Source organism: Nicotiana tabacum, chromosome 1 (genome assembly GCF_000715075.1).
Source record: "Nicotiana tabacum cultivar K326 chromosome 1, ASM71507v2, whole genome shotgun sequence".
In the NCBI taxonomy this organism is placed as follows: Eukaryota; Viridiplantae; Streptophyta; class Magnoliopsida; order Solanales; family Solanaceae; genus Nicotiana; species Nicotiana tabacum.
The window spans coordinates 53,096,249-53,103,495 of record NC_134080.1 but is presented as its reverse complement, the minus strand read 5'-3'; positions in this window follow the sequence as shown (position 1 = coordinate 53,103,495).

The window sequence follows — 7,247 nt, the reverse complement described above, 5'->3', positions numbered from 1 at the left end:
TCGTTTTTCCAACATAGGGTTCTTCACTCCTAGTTTAGTTTATTTTATACATAGGGTCTCCACTCTCTAGTCGCTTTTCCAACATAGGGTCTCCACTCTCAAGTTGAAGTTATTTCAGATATAGGGTCTCCACTCCCTAGTCTGCTTTTCCAATATAGGGTCTCCACTCCCTAGTTGAAGTTCTTTTACACATAGGGTCTCCACTCCCTAGTCTGCTTTTTCAACATATGGTCTCCACTCTCTAGTTGATTTTATTTTAGGCATAGGGTCTCTACTCCCTAGTCTGCTTTTCCAATATAGGGTCTCCACTCCCTAGTTGATTTTATTTTAGACATTTGGTCTCCACTCCATAGTCGCTTTTCCAACATAGGGTCTCCATTCCCTAGTTGATTTTATTTTAGACATAGGGTCTCCACTCCCTAGTCGCTTTTCCAACATAGGGTCTCCACTCCCTAGCTGAAGTTCTTTTGGACATAGGGTCTCCACTCCCTAGTCTATTTTTCCAATATAGGGTCTCCACTCCCTAGTTGATTTTATTTTAGACATATGGTCTCCACTCCATAGTCGCTTTTCCAACATAAGGTCTCCACTCCCTAATTGAAGTTATTTCAGGTATAGGGTCTCCACTAACTAGTCGCCTTTCCAACATAGGGTGTTCACTCCCTAGTTGATTTTATTTTAGACATAGGGTCTCCACTCCCTAGTCGCTTTTCCAATATAGGGACTCCACTCCCCAGTTGATTTTATTTTAGACATATGGTCTCCACTCCATAGTCGCTTTTCCAACATAGGGTCTCCACTCCCTAATTGAAGTTATTTCAGGTATAGGGTCTCCACTCACTAGTTGCCTTTCCAACATAGCGTGTCCACTCCCTAGTTGATTTTATTTTAGATATAGGGTCTCTACTCCCTGGTTTGCTTTTCTTATATAGGGTCTCCACTCCCTAGTTGATTTTATTTTTGGCATAGGGTCTCCACTCCCTAGTCTACTTTTCCAACATAGGGTCTCCATACCCTAGTTGAAGTTCTTTTAGACATAGGGTCTCCACTCCCTAGTCGCTTTTCCAACATAGGGTCTCCACTCTCTAGTTGAAGTTATTTTATATATAGGGTCTTCACTCCCTAGTCTGCTTTTCCAACATAGGGTCTCCACTCCCTAGTTGATTTTATTTAGACATAGGGTCTCCACTCCCTAGTCTACTTTTCCAATATAGGGTCTCCACTCCCTAGTTGATTTTATTTTAGACATATGGTCTCTACTCCCTAGTCGCCTTTCCAACATAGGGTCTCCACTCCCTAGTTGATTTTATTTTAGACATAGGGTCTCCACTCCCTGGTTTGCTTTTCTTACATAGGGTCTCCACTCCCTAGTTGATTTTATTTTTGGCCTAGGGTCTCCACTCCCTAGTCTACTTTTCCAACATAGGGTCTCCATACCCTAGTTGAAGTTCTTTTAGACATAGGGTCTCCACTCCCTAGTCGCTTTTCCAACATAGGGTCTCCACTCTCTAGTTGAAGTTATTTTATATATAGGGTCTTCACTCCCTAGTCTGCTTTTCCAATATAGGGTCTACACTCCCTAGTTGAAGTTCTTTTACACATAGGGTCTCCACTCCCTAGTCTTCTTTTCCAACATATGGTCTACACTCCCTAGTTGATTTTATTTTATACATAGGGTCTACACTCCCTAGTCGCTTTTCCAACATAGGGTCTCCATTCCCTAGTTGATATTTTTTTGGGCATAGGGTCTCCACTCCCTAGTCTGCTTTTCCAACATAGGGTCTCCACTCCCTAGTCGCTTTTTCAACATAGGGTCTCTATTACCTTGTTGATTTTTTTTATAGACATAGGGTCTCCACTCCCTAGTTGAAGTTCTTTTAGACAAACGGTCTCCACTCTCTAGTCTGATTTTCAAACATAGGGTCTCCACTCCCTTGTTGATTTTATTTTAGACATGGGGTCTACACTCCCTAGTCTCTTTTCCAACATAGGGTCTCCACTCCCTAGTTGATATTTTTTTGGGCATAGGGTCTCTACCCCTAGTTTGCTTTTCCAACATAAGGTCTCCACTACCCTAGTTGAGTTTATTTTTAGACATAGGGACTCCACTCCCTAGTCGCCTTTCCAACATAGGGTCTCCACTCCCTAGTTGAGTTTATTTTAAACATAGGGTCTCCACACCCTAGTCGCCTTTCCAACATAGGGTTTCCATTCCCTAGTTGAGTTTATTTTTAGACATAGTGTCTCCACTCCCTAGTCAAGTTTCCAACATAGGGTCTCCACTCCCTAGTTGAGTTTATTTTTAGACATAGGGTCTCTACTCCCTAGTCGCCTTTTCAACATAGGGTCTTCACTCCCTAGTTGATTATATCTTAGACATAGGGTCTCCACTCCCTGGTCGTTTTTCCAACATAGGGTTCTCCGCTCCCTAGTTGAGTTTATTTTAGACATAGGGTCTCCACTCCCTAGTCGTCTTTCCAATATAGGGTCTCCACTCCGTAGTTGTCTTTCCAATATAGGGTATCCACTCCCTAGTATGTTTTTTCAACGTAGGGTCTCCACTCTCTAGTTGATTTTATTTTAGACATAGGATCTCCACTCCCTAGTCGCTTTTCCAACAAAGTGTTTCCACTCCCTAGTTGACATTATGTTAAACTTAGGGTCTCCACTCCCTAGTCACTTTTCTAGCATAGAGTCTCCGATCCCTAGTAGAGTTTATTTTAGACGCATGGTCTCTACTCCCTAGTCGCCTTTCCAAGATAGGGTCTCCACTCCCTCGTTGAGTTTATTTTAGAAATAGGGTCTATACTCCCTAGTTGCCTTTCCAACAGTGGGTCTTCACTCCCTAGTTGATTTTATTTTAGACATAGGTTCTCCACTCCCTAGTCGTTTTTCCAACATAGGGTTCTTCACTCCTAGTTGAGTTTATTTTAGACATAGGGTCTCCACTGTCTAGTCGCTTTTCCAACATAGGGTCTCCACTCTCAAGTTGAAGTTATTTCAGACATAGGGTCTCCACTCCCTAGTCTGCTTTTCCAATATAGGGTCTCCACTCCCTAGTTGAAGTTCTTTTACACATAGGGTCTCCACTCCCTAGTCTGCTTTTTCAACATATGGTCTCCACTCCCTAGTTGATTTTATTTTAGGCATAGGGTCTCTACTCCCTAGTCTTCTTTTCCAATATAGGGTCTCCACTCCCTAGTTGATTTTATTTTAGACATTTGGTCTCCACTCCATAGTCGCTTTTCCAACATAGGGTCTCCATTCCCTAGTTGATTTTATTTTAGACATAGGGTCTCCACTCCCTAGTCGCTTTTCCAACATAGGGTCTCCACTCCCTAGCTGAAGTTCTTTTGGACATAGGGTCTCCACTCCCTAGTCTATTTTTCCAATATAGGGTCTCCACTCCCTAGTTGATTTTATTTTAGACATATGGTCTCCACTCCATAGTCGCTTTTCCAACATAAGGTCTCCACTCCCTAATTGAAGTTATTTCAGGTATAGGGTCTCCACTAACTAGTCGCCTTTCCAACATAGGGTGTCCACTCTCTAGTTGATTTTATTTTAGACATAGGATCTCCACTCCCTAGTCGCTTTTCCAACAAAGTGTTTCCACTCCCTAGTTGACATTATGTTAAACTTAGGGTCTCCACTCCCTAGTCACTTTTCTAGCATAGAGTCTCCGATCCCTAGTAGAGTTTATTTTAGACGCATGGTCTCTACTCCCTAGTCGCCTTTCCAAGATAGGGTCTCCACTCCCTCGTTGAGTTTATTTTAGAAATAGGGTCTGTTCTCCCTAGTTGCCTTTCCAACAGTGGTTCTCCACTCCCTAGTTGATTTTATTTTAGACATAGGGTCTCCACTCCCTAGTCGTTTTTCCAACATAGGGTTCTTCACTCCTAGTTGAGTTTATTTTAGACATAGGGTCTCCACTGTCTAGTCGCTTTTCCAACATAGGGTCTCCACTCTCAAGTTGAAGTTATTTCAGACATAGGGTCTCCACTCCCTAGTCTGCTTTTCCAATATAGGGTCTCCACTCCCTAGTTGAAGTTCTTTTACACATAGGGTCTCCACTCCCTAGTCTGCTTTTTCAACATATGGTCTCCACTCCCTAGTTGATTTTATTTTAGGCATAGGGTCTCTACTCCCTAGTCTGCTTTTCCAATATAGGGTCTCCACTCCCTAGTTGATTTTATTTTAGACATTTGGTCTCCACTCCATAGTCGCTTTTCCAACATAGGGTCTTCATTCCCTAGTTGATTTTATTTTAGACATAGGGTCTCCACTCCCTAGTCGCTTTTCCAACATAGGGTCTCCACTCCCTAGCTGATGTTCTTTTGGACATAGGGTCTCCACTCCCTAGTCTATTTTTCCAATATAGGGTCTCCACTCCCTAGTTGATTTTATTTTAGACATATGGTCTCCACTCCATAGTCGCTTTTCCAACATAAGGTCTCCACTCCCTAATTGAAGTTATTTCAGGTATAGGGTCTCCACTAACTAGTCGCCTTTCCAACATAGGGTGTTCACTCCCTAGTTGATTTTATTTTAGACATAGGGTCTCCACTCCCTAGTCGCTTTTCCGATATAGGGACTCCACTCCCCAGTTGATTTTATTTTAGACATATGGTCTCCACTCCATAGTAGCTTTTCCAACATAGGGTCTCCACTCCCTAATTGAAGTTATTTCAGGTATAGGGTCTCCACTCACTAGTTGCCTTTCCAACATAGCGTGTCCACTCCCTAGTTGATTTTATTTTAGATATAGGGTCTCTACTCCCTAGTCGCCTTTCCAACACAGGGTCTCCACTCCCTAGTTGATTTTATTTTTGACATAGGGTCTCCACTCCCTAGTCGCTTTTCCAACACAGGGTCTCCACTCCCTTGTTGAAGTTATTTTAGGTATTTGGTCTCCACTCCTTAGTCGCCTTTTCAACATAGGGTCTCTACTCCCTAGTTGATTTTATTTTAGACATAGGGTCTCCACTCCCTAGTATTCTTTTTCAACGTAGGGTCTCCACTCTCTAGTTGATTTTATTTTAGACATAGGATCTCCACTCCCTAGTCGCTTTTCCAACAAAGTGTTTCCACTCCCTAGTTGACATTATGTTAAACTTAGGGTCTCCACTCCCTAGTGACTTTTCTAGCATAGAGTCTCCAATCCCTAGTTGAGTTTATTTTAGACGCAGGGTCTCTACTCCCTAGTCGACTTTCCAAGATTGGGTCTCCACTCCCTCGTTGAGTTTATTTTAGAAATAGGCTCTCTACTCCCTAGTTGCCTTTTTAACATAGGTCTCCACTCCCTAGTTGAAGTTATTTTAGACATAGGGTCTCCACTCCCTAGTCGTTTTTCCAACATAGGGTCTCCACTCCCTAGTTGAATTTATTTTAGACATAGGGTCTCCACTCCCTAGTTGAAGTTCTTTTAGACATAGGGTATCCACTCCCTAGTCGCTTTTCCAACATAGGGTCTCCACTCTCTAGTTGAAGTTATTTTAGACATAGGGTCTCCACTCCCTAGTATGCTTTTCCAACATAGGGTCTCCTCTCCCTAGTTGTTGATATTTTAGACATAAGTTCTCCAATCCCAAGTCTCTCTTACAACATAGGGTCTCCACTCCCTAGTTAATGATATTTTAGACAGATGGTCGCCACGCCCTAGTCTTTTTTCCAACATAGGGTTTCCACTCCCTAGTTGATTTTATTTTAGACATAGGGTCTCCACTCCCTAGTCGCTTTTCCAACATAGGGTCTCCACTCCCTAGTTGATTTTATTTTAGACATAGGGTCTTCACTCCCTAGTCGCTTTTCCAACATAGGGTCTCCACTCCCTAGCTGAAGTTCTTTTGGACATAGGGTCTCCACTCCCTAGTCTGCTTTTCCAACATAGGGTCTCCACTCCCTAATTGATTTTATTTTAGACATAGGGTCTACACTCCCCAGTAGCTTTTTCCAACATAGGGTCTCCACTCCCTAGTTGATATTTTTTTGGGCATAGGGTCTCTACCCCTAGTCTGCTTTTCAAACATAGTGTCTCCATTCCCTAGTTGATTTTATATTAGACATAGGGTCTCCACTCCTTAGTCGTTTTTCCATCATAGAGTCTTCACTCCCTAGTTGAAGTTATTTTAGGTATAGGGTCTCCAGTCCCTAGTAGCCTTTCCAACATAGGGTCTCTACTCCCTAGTTGATTTTATTTTAGACATAGGATCTCCACTCCCTAGTCTTCTTTTCCAACATAGGGTCTCCACTCCCTAGATTATTTTATTTGACATAGGATCTCCACTCACTAGTCGCTTTTCCAACAAATTGTTTCCACTCCATAGTTGATTTTATTTTAGACATAGGGTCTCCACTCCCTTGTCGCCTTTCCAACATAGGGTCTTCACTTCCTAGTTGATTTTATTTTAGACATTGGGTCTCCATTCCATAGTCTCTTTTCCAACATAGGGTCTTCACTCCCTCATTGAAGTTATTTCAGGTATAGGGTCTACACTCCCTAGTCGCCTTTCCAACATAGGGTCTTCACTCCCTAGTTGATTTTATTTTAGACATTGGGTCTCCACTCCCTAGTCGCCTTTCAAACATAGGGTCTCTACTCCCTAATTGATTTTATTTTAGACATAGGGTCTCCACTCCCTAGTCGCTTTTCCAACATAGGGTCTCCACTCTATAATTGAAGTTATTTAAGGTATATAGTCTCCACTCCATAGTTGCCTTTCCAACATAGGGTCCCTACTCCCTAGTTGATTTTATTTTAGACATAGGGTCTTCATTCCCTAGTCTTCTTTTCCAACGTAGGGTCTCCACTCCCTAGTTGATTTTATTTTAGACATCGGATCTCCATTCCCTAGTCGCTTTTCCAACAAAGTGTTTCCACTCCCTTGTTGACATTATGTTAAACTTAGGGTCTCCACTCCCTATTCACTTTTCTAGCATAGAGTCTCCAATACCTAGTTGAGTTTATTTTAGATGCAAGGTCTCCACTCCCTAGTCGCCTTTCCAACATACGGTCTTCACTCCCTAGTTGATTTTATTTTAGACATAGGGTCTCCACTCCCTAGTCGCTTTTCGAACATAGGGTTTCCACTCCCTAGTTGATTTTATTTTAGACATAGGGTCTCCACTCCCTAATTGCTTTTCCAACATAGGGTCTCCACTCCCTAGCTGAAGTTCATTTGGACATAGGTTCTCCACTCCATAGTGTTCCTTTCCAACATACGGTCTCCACTCCCTAGTTGATTTTA